The sequence below is a fragment of the Arachis ipaensis genome, chromosome B8 (assembly GCF_059453495.1).
Source record: "Arachis ipaensis isolate K30076 ecotype BB chromosome B8, ASM5945349v1, whole genome shotgun sequence".
In the NCBI taxonomy this organism is placed as follows: domain Eukaryota; kingdom Viridiplantae; phylum Streptophyta; class Magnoliopsida; order Fabales; family Fabaceae; genus Arachis; species Arachis ipaensis.
The window spans coordinates 55,012,545-55,026,829 of NC_142443.1; the positions used below are offsets into that span (position 1 = coordinate 55,012,545).

The following is a 14,285-nucleotide window of genomic DNA, read 5'->3' on the forward strand; positions in this document are numbered from 1 at the left end:
AAACTACATGAAATTACCCCCAAAAAGTGTATAAAATATCCGCTCATCACAATACCAAACTTAAACCTTTGCTTGCCCCCAAGCAACTATACAAATAAAATAGGATAAAAAGAAATTGAGAAGCAATAATATCTCAAAGTTTTAAGTGAAGCTCCGATTCTAATTAGATGAGCGGGACTAGTTGCTTTTTGTTTCCGAACAGTTTTGGCATCTCACTTTATCCTTTGAAATTCATAATGATTGGCGTCCATAGGAACTCAGAATTCAGATAGTATTACTGATTCTCCTAGTTTAGTATGTTGATTCTTGAACACAGCTACTTTATGAGTCTTGGCCGTGGCCCTAAGCACTTTGTTTTCCAGTATTACCACCGGATACATAAATGCCACAGACACATAACTGGGTGAACCTTTTTAGATTGTGACTTAGCTTTGCTAAAGTCCCCAATTAGAGGTGTCCAGAGTTCTTAAGAACACTCTGTTTTTGCTTTGGACTTCGACTTTAACCGCTCAGTCTCAAGTTTTCACTTGACACCTTCACGCCACAAGCACATGGTTAGGGACATCTTAGTTTAGCCGCTTAGGCCATGATTTTATTCCTTTTAGACCTTCCTATCCATTAATGCTCAAAGCCTTGGATCCTTCTTACCCTTGTCTTTTGGTTTTAAGGGCTACTGGCTTTTTCTACTGCTCATTCTTCTTCTCTCTTTTTCTCTTTTTTTTTGCTCTTTTTTCTTGCTTCAAGAATCAATTCATGATTTTTCAGATCATAAATAACATTTCTCTTATTCATCATTCTTTCAGGAGCCAACAATTTTAACATTCATAAAATTCAATATAAAAAATAGCACTGTTCAGGCATTCATTCAGAAGACAAAAAGCATTGCCACCACATATAGATAATTAGAATTTTCCTTATTAAGAACTCGAAAAAATACTGCCTCCTTATAATAAAAATCTGCTATTTTATTCATGTTTGATGATGATGAGAAAAATAAATTATAGCTTAATTGGAGATAAAATCAAAATAGAGATACTAATTACTACTACTCATATATAACTTCTAAGGTAAATTTCTAATAAGAACAATTATCACAGGGTTAAGGCTAAGATTAGAACTCAACAACCTTGAATTTGGGAGGTGGATACCTCTTTAGTCTGTGGAGTGCTTGGCCCTTCAAGAGATAGCTTCTGGCGCTTCAATTCCTTCAGTTCACGCCCTTGCTCTTCTTGTTCTCTAAGTAGTTTGCAGAGCATGCTGTTTTGATTTTGCTGTTCTTCCTTCAGTTGATCCACAGCTTCTTGCAACTTGGTGACAGATGCTTCTAGGCGCTCCCAGTATTCAATTTGAGGGATTTCCAGGAGGAACTCCTGTGCTCTCCTCTTGATGGGTTCGTCCTGCACTTGTTGTCCTTCCGTAGACTTTTTGGTGATTGGTAGCTCAACTGGAATGTACTCATCTACTCCCATTTTTATACCAGCATCTTTACATAACAGAGAGACCAAGCTTGGATAAGCCAATCTGGCATCTTTGGAGTTCTTGTTTGCAACCTTGTAAAGCTCACAAGCAATCAGCTGATGAACTTCCAATTTTTTTTCCAGCATAATGTAATGAATCATCACTGCTCTTCTGATGGTGACCTCAGAGCGGTTGCTAGTGGGCAATATAGAGTGCCCAATGAAGTCCAGCCAACCTCTGGTGACTGGTTTGAGATCTCCTCTTTTGAGTTGGTTTGGGGCACCCTTTGTGTTGGTTGTCCATTTAGCTCCAGGAAGATATATGTCCTCTAGGATTTTGTCCAAGTTCAGGTTTGATCTCATCATTATCCTATTAAAAGAGTCTGGGTCATCTTGCAGTTGAGGCAGCTTGAAGATATACCTTATTTTGTCAGGGTGGGTGTGAACAATCTTCCCTCTGACCAGAGTTCTATAGTCATAGAATGCGGTTCCCGCTATTCTCTACCTGTCCATCTACCACAGATTTGCATAGAATTCCTGAACCATATTTCTTCCCACCTTTGTTTCAGGATTAGCTAGGACTTTCCAGCTCCTGTTTCGAATTTGCTCTTGGATCTCCGGATATTCGTCTTCTTTCAGATCAAATTTAACTTCTGGGATCACTGACCTTAGACCCATTATTTTGTAGTAATGGTCTGAATGTTCTTTAGTTAAGAACTTTCCTTGATTCCAAAGTGATTTTGAAATATTCTTTTTCTTGCCACTTGAGTTAGTTTGTTTTCCCTTAGGAACCATGATCGTAGTGGGTATTGGCTTAGTGATCACGGATAACCACACCAAACTTAGAGGTTTGCTTGTCCTCAAGCAAAAGAAAAGAAAGGAGAGGGAAAGAGGGAGAGCCAAGTTCGACTTGTGGAGGAAAAGGGGAGAGGCTGAACCAACATTTAAAGGGAAGGGGGTGGGTTTCGAAAATTGTTTGAAAAAGATATGATAGAAAAAGTGATTTGGAAAAGATGTAATTTAAAATTCAAAAGATATGAAAGATATTTGAAAAAGATAAATCTGAATTTTGAAAAAGATGTTGTGAAGATTTGAAAAAGATATTGATGAGTTGAAAAAATTTTAGAAGGAAAAGAGATAGAATTGTTTTGAAAAGGATTTGAAAATAATTTGAAGAGGATAAAAAAAGGGTTTATGAATTAAGATACATTTGATATCTTTTGAAAAAGGATTTGAAAAATTAGGATTTGTAACATGTTTGTGCAAGAAATCATGAATTGAAACTGATGCACGGAAAACTTGTCTCATAACAAATTTCCTTCGGCAAGTGTACCGAATTTGTCGTCAAGTAAAAACTCACAATAGAGTGAGTTCGAATCCCACAGGGATTGATTGATCAAGCAACTTTAATTAGAGGAATGTTCTAGTTGAGCGAATCAGAATTTGAGTTGAGAATTGCAGAAAATTAAATGGCTGGACAGTAAATAACAGAAAAGTAAATGCTAGAAATAAAGAGCTGAATGTAGATGACGGAAAGTAAATTGCAGAATCTTAAATGGGAATGGGGTAATTGCTCATAAAAGTAAATGACAGAAATTAAAGAGAATGGGTAAGATCAGAAATGGGGAGTTCATTGGGCTCAGGAGATGTTGCATTCTCCGGATCAATTTCATTTTTATCTCTTCCTCAATCAATGCACTCATTGATCTCCTTGGCAATCTTAAGTGATCGAATTACAATTCCTTGTAATTCAATCTCTCAAATCTTGATCAATAGCCAATTCCTTGGTCAATTGCTCATGAGAAGAGATGAAGTATGGTCACTGATTATACCACATGCATTTCCCAAATCAAGTGTTGAGAGGATTATAGTCACATATCCATCCAAACCCAATTTGGTCCAGCATGAGAAAGTATTTCTAGCATGATCTCTTCATTTCTCTTTCAAGATTCAGAAGAGATCCAAGTTTGAATAGCTTCTTTTCCAAGATAACTACCCAATTGGATGAAGATCGAAAGCTTTCAAGTAAAATCAAGAGAAAAGATAGAAGAAGAATAATGAAAACTAGTATTGATCCATCAAATTACAACAGAGCTCCCTAACCCAATGAAAGGGGTTTAGTTGTTCATAGCTCTGGAAAATGAAAACAAAGATGGAGAATACATGATGAAACTAGAAGTGCAGAGAAAGTAAAATACAGAGAGTAGTTCTATGCCAAGAGGCTCCCTATAATTTCCAATCTCATTTTTCTAATTCAAAGCTACTCCTATATATACTACTCTTCTGCTCTTCTAGTTGGCTTTTCAAGTCTTGGGTAGGGGCCTTTGGATCTTGAGTTTGAAGCAGTTATCTTCTTTATTGGGCTTAGTTTTACTTGCAGAGAGAAAGTGTGAAGTGGGCAGAGACTTTAGCTCAGGACGTTAGTGGTGTTAAAGTTTAAGTGGAAATGTGGGTTCGAGAACGTTAGTGACAAACACCTTTTTCACTAACGTTCCTTACCAAAGTAAGAGCCATGTTAACTCCAACGTTAGTGGCACAAACGTTGCCACTAACGTTGCCTCTTTGTCCTTCACACACGTTATTGGGACTTACCTTTTCCAATAACGTTGAGAAGTCTCCCCCTTCCCTACGTTAGAGTCCATGTTAACTTAGTTAACGTGGCTCTTTTAACGTAGGCTTGCCAACCTTCGAGAACGTTAGTAACACTTACCTTTGTCACTAACGTTCCAATGTGCCCCTGAGAGAAATCTACCTCTGCATCATCTTCATATTCACTTGGGGAAGATTCTTCGATCTCAGAGAATTCACTTACGGATGCAAGTTCATCACTAAGAGAGCTAGACTTGTGACTATCACTATCGAGGGAATTTGTTTCTTGGATTATTCCGTCTGATTCTTCATAAACGACTTGCCTTGGAGAAATATCCTCCTTAGCATCAACTGTAGTTTCCTTGACTGCGTGTTCCTCAATTCTGGATTCCCATGGAGGTTCAGCATCTCCTAGATCTTCAACCAACTCTTCTTCTTGAGCGATGACAGCTTCTTCTACTTGTTCTAGTACGAATTCATTCTCTGTCTTATCCACTGGAGTTTCTGGTATCTCCTTCATGCTACGCTCTTCGTTAGACTGTTCACATGGAGCTGTGGATGATCCTTGTGTATTTGAGTGCCTAGAAACCCATTGAATTATCGCTTGCTCCAATTGTTGAATGGTTGTTTGAAATTTATTTACTGTTTCCGTTAGGCGAACCTCTGCTTCTCGGGTTGCTGGACTTGGACATGACACAAAGGAAAGTGGTGGTGATTGGGAGCGATTGGATTGGCACTGGGTTAAGGAAGGATCATATGGTGGCGAATGGTGAAGAGGAGCTTGTGAGTGTGCGGTTCGAGGTTATATTGAAAGGATGGTTTACATGCACGGGGTGGGGCTTGTTGGTAGTTACAAGGTTGTCCACTATATCTTTCAGCTGGGTATGCATTGTAGAATGGTCTTTGTCCAGGATATCTCGGAGGGTGTTGCTGCCAAAAGGGTTGATTAGATCCTCTTGGTTCCATCCATCCTTGATTGGTCTGACCTTGATGCACGTTCCTGCTGTAACTTCTATTTCCTTTAACAATATTAGAACCAAACTCAAAGCGAGATGGGTGAGAGTTCATGGTAGCAAATAAAGATAAACAGGAAAAAACAAAAATAAATAAACAAGCAAAAGAAAAATATTTACAATAACCAATAATAAGGCACACGTTAGCAGTTTCCCAGCCGTCAGTTGTTCAAACACGAACAATCCCCGGCAACGGCGCCAAAAACTTGGTGCACGAATTGTGAATTACACTTTTCACAACGCGTACCACTAACCAGCAAGTGTACTGGGTCGTCCAAGTAATACCTTACGTGAGTAAGGGTCGAATCCCACGGAGATTGTTGGTTTGAAGCAATCCATGGTTATCTTGTAAATCTTAGTCAGGAAGTCAATTATGTTTATCAATTGAATTGTGAATAACCAGTAGAGCATAAATTAAAGGTTACTTATTGTGCAGTAATGGAGAACATGTTGGAGTTTTGGAGATGCTTTGTCTTCTGAATCTCTGCTTTCCTCTGTCTTCTGATTCATGCACGCACGTCCCCCTATGGCAAGCTGTGTGTTGGTGGATCACCGTTGTCAATGGCTACCTTCCATCCTTCCAGTGAAAACTACGCTCACGCGCTCTGTCACAGCACGGCTAATCACCGGTTGGTTCTCGATTCGGTTGGAATAGGATTTACTATCCTTTTGCGTCTGTCACTAACGCCCAGCCTTCAGGAGTTTGAAGCTCGTCACAGTCATTCAATCCTTGAATCCTACTCGGAATACCACAGACAAGGTTTAGACTTTCCGGATTCTCATGAATGCCGCCATCAGTTCTAGCTTATACCACGGAGATTCTGATTAGGGAATCTAAGAGATACTCATTCAATCGTATATAGAACGGAGGTGGTTGTCAGGCACACGTTCATGATTTGAGGAAGGTGATGAATGTCACAGATCATCACCTTCATCACGGTTAAGCGCGAATGAACATCTTAGATAGGAACAAGCGTGTTTGAATGGAAAACAGAAATACTTGCATTAATTCATTGAGACACAGCAGAGCTCCTCACCCCCAACAATGGGGTTTAGAGACTCATGCCGTCAGAGAATACAAAGTTTAGATCTGAAATGTCATGAGATACCAAATAAGTCTCTAAAAGTTGTTTTAAATACTAAACTAGTAGCCTAGGGTTACAAAATATGAGTGGACTATGATGGATGATGCAGAGATCCACTTCTGGGGCCTACTTGGTGTGCTGGGGCCCACTTGGTGTGTGCTGGGGCTGAGACTTTAAGCAATTCACGTGCGGAGGCCATTTGTGGAGTTGAACGCCAGTTTTTATGCCAGTTTGGGCGTTCAACTCCAGTTTTTGATCCTTTTCTGGCGCTGGACGCCAGAATTGGGCAGAGAACTGGCGTTGAACGCCCGTTTACGTCATTTATCCTTGTGCAAAGTATAGACTATTATATATTGCTGGAAAGCCCTGGATGTCTACTTTCCAACGCAATTGGAAGCATGCTATTTCGAGTTCTGGAGCTCCAGAAAATCCACTTTGAGTGCAGGGAGGTCAGAATCCAACAGCATCAGCAGTCCTTTTTCAGCCTGAATCAGATTTTTGCTCAGCTTCTTCAATTTCAGTCAGAAAAATACCTGAAATTACAAAAAAACACACAACTCATAGTAAAGTCCAGAAATATGAATTTTTCCTAAAAACTACTAGGAATAGACTAAAAACTAACTAAAACATACTCTAAACTATATGAAATTATCCCCAAAAAGCGTATAAAATATCCGCTCATCACTCCCATGAAGCGCTTCTTTAGCATCACTAGCTTGACGTTTCTCCTTTATCAGGGAGGTTGATAATGCTTCAAGTCCTCCCCTCTTGCCTTGGACTTATATCCATTGGCTGTATCAATGATCTCTACATGTTCCAAGGAGAGAACTCTGTTGATAGTGAAGACCTTAGGTAACTGAGATGGTACAGTGGAGAGATCAGGGGGAATATCTGGGAAGCTGAGATCACTTTATCCCCTGGAGAGAAGTCTTCTGTAGGGATCTTCTTGTTCCTCCACCCCCTTGGTACCTTCTTCTTTGTTCCTTTTGATGTTGCCTTGCTCTTTGTGACTTCTTCTTCTAAGGGAATTTTGTTGTTGTCTTCACATGTGTCTGGTGGTTTAGGTTCCTCCAGCTTTTCCTTGAGCTGTGGCAACTGCTTATTTCCTTGTTCATCAAGCAAGGGCTTTCCCAGATGGGCTAGTTGTGCTTCAGTGCTTGCTTCCTCTTTCAGTATCCCATTATGATCTTTGCTTGGTTCTTTGTTCTCTTGGTTTGCTTCTTGTGAGAATTTGAAGACATTAAAGCTGAGTCGTTCATCATGGATCCTCAATATTAGCTCCCCTCGCTCCACATCTATGAGTGCTCTGGCTGCAGCTAGGAATGGTCTTCCCAATATGATTGGGTAGGTGTGACTTTCTTCCATGTCCAGGATGACAAAGTCTGTAGGAAGAAAGTATTTCCCAACCTTTACCAACACATTTTCCACCACTCCAATTGCTTGTTTTTGAGTTTTGTCTGCCAGCCTGATGACTACATCTGTGGACATTATCTCATTGATCTTCAGCCTCTTCACCAGGGATAAGGGCATTAAGTTGATGCTTGCTCCCAAATCGCAGAGTGCTTTATCAAACATTGTGTCTCCTATGGCACAGGGGACATGAAAACTCCCTAGATCTTTTCTTTTTGTAGGCAACTGTGGTTGAATGAGGGCACTGCACTCCTTGTTCATCACTATAGTTTGGCCTCCCTTGAGTGAGCTTTTCCTGGGAAGCAGCTCCTTCATATATTTGATGTATGCAGGCATTTGTTGAATAGTCTTGATGAATGGTATATTGACCTACAGAGATGCAAACAAATCTAGAAACCTTGAGTATATTCTCTTCTCCACAGCACCATTGAGCAGTTGGGAAAATGGTGCATAGAGTCTCAGTAGCTCCTGTTGTGAGATTTCTGGTTCTTGGTAATCTTTTTCCTCCTTCTCTGCTGAGGTGTCTCCAGGTTGTTCTGCTGACTTGTTTGGCTTGTTCTCAGTCTCCTTATCACTTATAGTGACCATCTTGCAATCTTCCCATCTTACTTTCTTTGTTTCACCTCTCGGATTCTTCTCTGTGTCACTTGGAAATCCATCTGTGGGTTTAGAAATCTGCTCAGAGAGATACCCCACTTGAGATTCCAACCTCTTGGTTGTATCTCCTTGGTTCTTAAAATTTGCTCGCACTTCCTCCTTGAATGCCTTGTTGTCTTGAATCTCTTTGCCTATGCCTTCAAGTAGATTCTCAATCCTTGAGAGTCTATCATCAAATGATGGTAGATTGGGATTAGAGGTGGAAGGATGAGGTAAGTTGTTTTGGTTTTGATATGAATGTGGAGAGGTGTTGTCATGGGGGTGTTGATATGGTCTAGATGTGAAATGTTGATGGGCTGCATTATTGGGATTTGGGCGTCTTTGATCAGGGCCTTGGTCTTGTTGATTTCCCTACCCAAAGTTTGGGTGATTCCTCTAGCCAGGGTTGTAGGTCTTGGAGTATGGATCATGGTTTTGCCTAGGTGAATTCCCAATGTAGTTGACTTGCTCCTGACTTTCCTATGCTTCTTCATTCACTCTTTCTTGGGTTGTTGATAAAGTGGTGATTGCTGCTACTTGGTTCCTCTTCATCTTCTTGGTTAGGTCAGCCAGCTGCTTGGCAATGAGCTTGTTCTGAGCCAGCAGAGCATCTACATTGTTTAGCTCCATCACTCCTCTCGTGTTCCCTCTTTCGGAAGCATAGAAGTAGTCATTCTCTGCTATAGTTTCAATGACATCTATGGCCTCCTCAATGGTCTTCTTCTTGTTCAAAGATCCTCCGGATGAATGGTCTACAGCCTTCTTTGACTCATAAGAGAGCCCTTCATAGAAAATGTACAGCTGCACCCATTCATTGAACATATCTGGTGGGCACCTCCTTGTTAGGTCTTTAAACCTCTTCCACGCTTCATACAGAGTCTCACCATCTTGTTGCCTGAAAGTTTAGACCTCAGCTCTCAGCCTATTGATTCGTTGAGGGGGGTAAAATCTTGCTAAGAATTTGTTCACCACATCTTCCCAAGTTGTCAAGCTCTCCTTTGGGAAAGACTCCAGCCACTTGGCTGCCTTATCCTTGAGTGAGAATGGAAATAAGAGCAGTCTATAAGCATCAGGATGAACACCATTAGACTTCACTGTGTCACATATTCTCAGGAAGGTGGTTAGATGTTGATTGGGGTCTTCTTGGACACCTCCTCCGAACGAACAGTTGTGCTGAACAAGGGTGATGAGCTGTGGCTTCAGTTCAAAATTGTTGGCGTGGGTGGTTGGCTTTTGAATGCTACTTCCACAGTTTCCTGGGTTTGGATTGATGTAAGAGCCTAAAACCCTTCTATCCTCCCCAGCATGATTTGCTCGACCTCCTCCGCCATGGTTGTGAGTCTCTTCTTCATGATGGTTTTCCATGTTTTCTTCCATGTTTGGTTCAAAGTATTCCTCCTCTTTCTCAGCACCAACTACTCTTTTTCCTCTTGCTTCCCTCCTTAATCTAAGGAAGGTCCTCTCAGGTTCAGAATCAAAGGAAGTTGAAGCCCCGCTTCTTCTCCCTGTCATACAACCCACAAGTACAAGCAAGGAAAATAGATGCAGAAAGTATTTCTGTCAGAATGACTGTTAGTTTGAGTGATGCAATATATCAAATAGTTAGTGGGTTAGTGAAATGAATGGTAAATAACTAAAAACGAAAAAGTAAGGGGAAGGGAAGAAATTAACTAAAACTGAAAGTAAATTACTCAAACAGAAAATTAAATCAAACAAAAATAAAATGCTCAATCTAGTTACCCTCCAATTTAATCATTGTTGATGCACAATCAATTCCCAGCAACGGCGCCATAAACTTGATGCACGAAAAACTTGTCTCATAACAAATTTCCTTCGGCAAGTGTACCGAATTTGTCGTCAAGTAAAAACTCACAATAGAGTGAGGTCGAATCCCACAGGGATTGATTGATCAAGCAACTTTAATTAGAGGAATGTTCTAGTTGAGCGAATCAGAATTTGAGTTGAGAATTGCAGAAAATTAAATGGCTGGACAGTAAATAACAGAAAAGTAAATGCTAGAAATAAAGAGCTGAATGTAGATGACGGAAAGTAAATTGCAGAATCTTAAATGGGAATGGGGTAGTTGCTCATAAAAGTAAATGACAGAAATTAAAGAGAATGGGTAAGATCAGAAATGGGGAGTTCATTGGGCTCAGGAGATGTTGCATTCTCCGGATCAATTTCATTTTTATCTCTTCCTCAATCAATGCACTCATTGATCTCCTTGGCAATCTTAAGTGATTGAATTACAATTCCTTGTAATTCAATCTCTCAAATCTTGATCAATAGCCAATTCCTTAGTCAATTGCTCATGAGAAGAGATGAAGTATGGTCACTGATTATACCACATGCATTTCCCAAATCAAGTGTTGAGAGGATTATAGTCACATATCCATCCAAACCCAATTTGGTCCAGCATGAGAAAGTATTTCTAGCATGATCTCTTCATTTCTCTTTCAAGGTTCAGAAGAGATCCAAGTTTGAATAGCTTCTTTTCCAAGATAACTACCCAATTGGATGAAGATCGAAAGCTTTCAAGTAAAATCAAGAGAAAAGATAGAAGAAGAATAATGAAAACTAGTATTGATCCATCAAATTACAACAGAGCTCCCTAACCCAATGAAAGGGGTTTAGTTGTTCATAGCTCTGGAAAATGAAAACAAAGATGGAGAATACATGATGAAACTAGAAGTACAGAGAAAGTAAAATACAGAGAGTAGTTCTATGCCAAGAGGCTCCCTATAATTTCCAATCTCCTTTTTCTAATTCAAAGCTACTCCTATATATACTACTCTTCTGCTCTTCTAGTTGGCTTTTCAAGTCTTGGGTATGGGCCTTTGGATCTTGAGTTTGAAGCAGTTATCTTCTTCATTGGGCTTAGTTTTACTTGCAGAGAGAAAGTGTGAAGTGGGCAGAGACTTTAGCTCAGGACGTTAGTGGTGTTAACGTTTAAGTGGAAATGTGGGTTCGAGAACGTTAGTGACAAACACCTTTTTCACTAATGTTCCTCACCAAAGTAAGAGCCACGTTAACTCCAACGTTAGTGGCACAAACGTTGCCACTAACGTTGCCTCTTTGTCCTTCGCACACGTTATTGGGACTTACCTTTCCCAATAACGTTGAGAAGTCTCACCCTTCCCTACGTTAGAGTCCACGTTAACTTAGTTAACGTGGCTCTTTTAACGTAGGCTTGCCAACCTTCGAGAACGTTAGTGACACTTACCTTTGTCACTAACGTTCCAATGTGCCCCTATTTCTCACGTTAGAGTCCACATTAACTAGGTTAACGTGGCTTCTAACGTGGCCATGCTAGCCATCTCCAACGTTAGTGACAAAGTTGAGTGTCACTAACGTTGGCTCATCATTCCCTTATCCACGTTAGCTTCCACGTTAACTAAGTTAACGTGGCTCATAGTGGCTTGTGTGGGTTCATTCCAACGTTAGTGACAATGTTAGGTGTCACTAACATTGGCGATCACATTCTTGCTTCACGTTAACTTCCACGTTAACTAAGTTAACGTGGGAGTTAACGTGGCTTATGGAGGCTTGGCCAATGTTAGTGACAAAGGTGAATGTCACTAACGTTGGCTTCTCTCTTGCTTCTTAACGTTAGAGCCCACGTTAACTAAGTTAACGTGGCTCTTAACGTGGCCACTTACGAGCTTGGTCCAACGTTAGTGACAAAGGTAAGTGTCACTAACGTTGGCTCCATTTCCTTTCCTCCACGTTAGAGTTCACCTTAACTTAGTTAACGTGACTCTTAACGTGGGCAATGATGGCTTCGAGAGCGTTATTGGCGATCATTTTTCTCATTAACTTTGCAAGTTACTCCCATTCCATGTTAAAAGTTACGTTAATTAGATTAACGTGGCTGCTAACGTGGTTCTTCCTTGCTTCCTTTGTCCTGAAATCAAGCAATAGAGTGCATCAAAGTTCTAGTCCAAGTCATGGGAAGTACAACATCCAATTTGTCATTAAATTCATGCAAAATCCTCATGAAATCATGTAAAGTGCACAATGTATGATTGAATCAAGATGTAAGTGAATATCTACCCAAAACTAGCTTATTTTCTAAGGAAATGCATGAAACTACCCTAAAAACAGTAAAGAAAAGGTCAGTGAAACTGGCCAAAATGCCCTGGCATCAGAAACATATAAAAAATGGAAAAAATTTGGATTGAAAACGAAATTGCCTACTCCCCACAATCCTGGCGTTAAACGCCCAACTGCTGCATGTTTTGGGCGTTTAACGCCCACTTGGTGCTTGGTCTGGGCGTTTAACGCCCAGCTGTTGCTTCCAGCTGGCGTTAAATGCCAGAAACTCCTTTGTCACTGGGCGTTTTTCTGAACGCCCAGGATGCTGTAAATCTGGCGTTAAACTCCCAGAAGCTGCTTCTTTCTAGCGTTTAACGCCCAGATGGCTATCTTTACTGGCGTTAAACACCCACTGGATGCTCCTTTTGGGCGTTTAACGCCCAATGGTGCCTCTTACTGGCGTTTTCTTGCCAGTGAGCTCTTTTTTTCTGTTTTGTGCTCTGAGTCCTTCTGTAGCCCTGTGAACTTATGCAATTGATTCTTTACCTTGTTAATATTGAACTTATATGCTTTAAAAATAAATAAAATGAAGAATAGAATAAAATAAAATAACAGAAAGAGTTTTGATAATGGCTGGGTTGCCTCCCAGCAAGTGCTTCTTTATTGTCCTTAGCTGGACCTTGCTGAGCTTTTTAATCTAGCCTCAGCCTTGAGCATTCTTGCTCAAGATTGCCTTCAAAATAATTTTGATTCTCTGTCCATTAACAATGAACTTCTTATTAGAATCAATGTCTTAAAGCTCCATGGTGCACGAAAATTACTTCACAATGTAATTTCGCACAACTAACCAGCAAGTGCACTGGGTCGTTCAAGTAATACCTTACGTGAGTAAGGGTCGAATCCCACGGAGATTGTTGGTTTGAAGCAATCTATGGTTATCTTGCAATTCTTAGTCAGGAAATCAATTATATTTATCAGTTGAATTGCGAATAAACAAGAGAGCATGGATTAAAGGTTACTTGTTATGCAGTAATGGAGAATATGTTGGAGTTTTGGAGATGCTTTGTCTTCAGAATCTCTGCTTTCGTCTGTCTTCTGATTCACGCATGCACGTCCTCCTATGGCAAGCTATGTGTAGGTGGATCACTGTTGTCAATGGCTACCATCCATCCTTCCAGTGAAAAGGGTCCAGGTGCGCTATCACCGCACGGCTAATCATCTGTAGGTTCTCAGTCGTACCGGAATAGGATTTACTATCCTTTTGCGTCTGTCACTACGCCCAGCACTCGCGAGTTTGAAGCTCGTCACAGTCATCCAATCCCAGAATCCTACTCGGAATACCACAGACAAGGTTTAGACCTTCCGGATTCTCATGAATGCTGCCATCAATCTAGCTTATACCACGGAGATTCTGATTAGAGAATCTAAGAGATATTCATTCAATCTAATGTAGAACGGAGGTGATTGTCAGACACACGTTCATGGATTAAGGAAGGTGATGAGTGTCACGAATCATCACCTTCTCCATAATTAGGCGCGAATGGATATCTTAGATAGGAACACGCATGTTTGAATGGAAGCAGAAATACTTGCATTAATTCATTGAGACACAGCAGAGCTCCTCACCCCCAACAATGGAGTTTAGAGACTCATGCCGTCAAAGAGTACAAAGTTTAGATCTGAAATGTCATGAGATACAAAATAAGTTTCTAAAAGTTGTTTAAATACTAAACTAGTAGCCTAGGTTTACAAAAAGTGAGTAGACTATGACAGATGGTGCAGAGATCCACTTCTGGGGCCCACTTGGTGTGTGCTGGGGCTGAGACTTAAACAATTCACGTGCATAAGGCTGTTTTGGGCGTTCAACGCCAGGTTTGGATCCATTTCTGGCGTTGAACTCCAACTTTTAATCCTTTTCTGGCGCTGGACGCCAGAATTGGGCAGAGAACTGGCGTTGAACGCCAGTTTATGTCATCTATCCTTGAGCAAAGTATGGACTATTATATATTTCTGGAAAGCCCTGGATGTTTACTTTTCAACACAATTCGAAGCGTGCCATT

The 14,285-nt window shown here is 40.6% G+C and overlaps 1 non-coding gene across 1 annotated transcript; it reads left to right on the top strand.

The window, feature by feature from the left end:
* The first annotated feature begins 9,007 nt into the window (after positions 1–9,007).
* LOC148548158 (small nucleolar RNA R71) lies at positions 9,008–9,114 on the top strand. Its single transcript, XR_015898052.1, has one exon. It is a non-coding gene; the product is annotated as a small nucleolar RNA R71 (small nucleolar RNA).
* Positions 9,115–14,285: the final 5,171 nt, after the last annotated feature.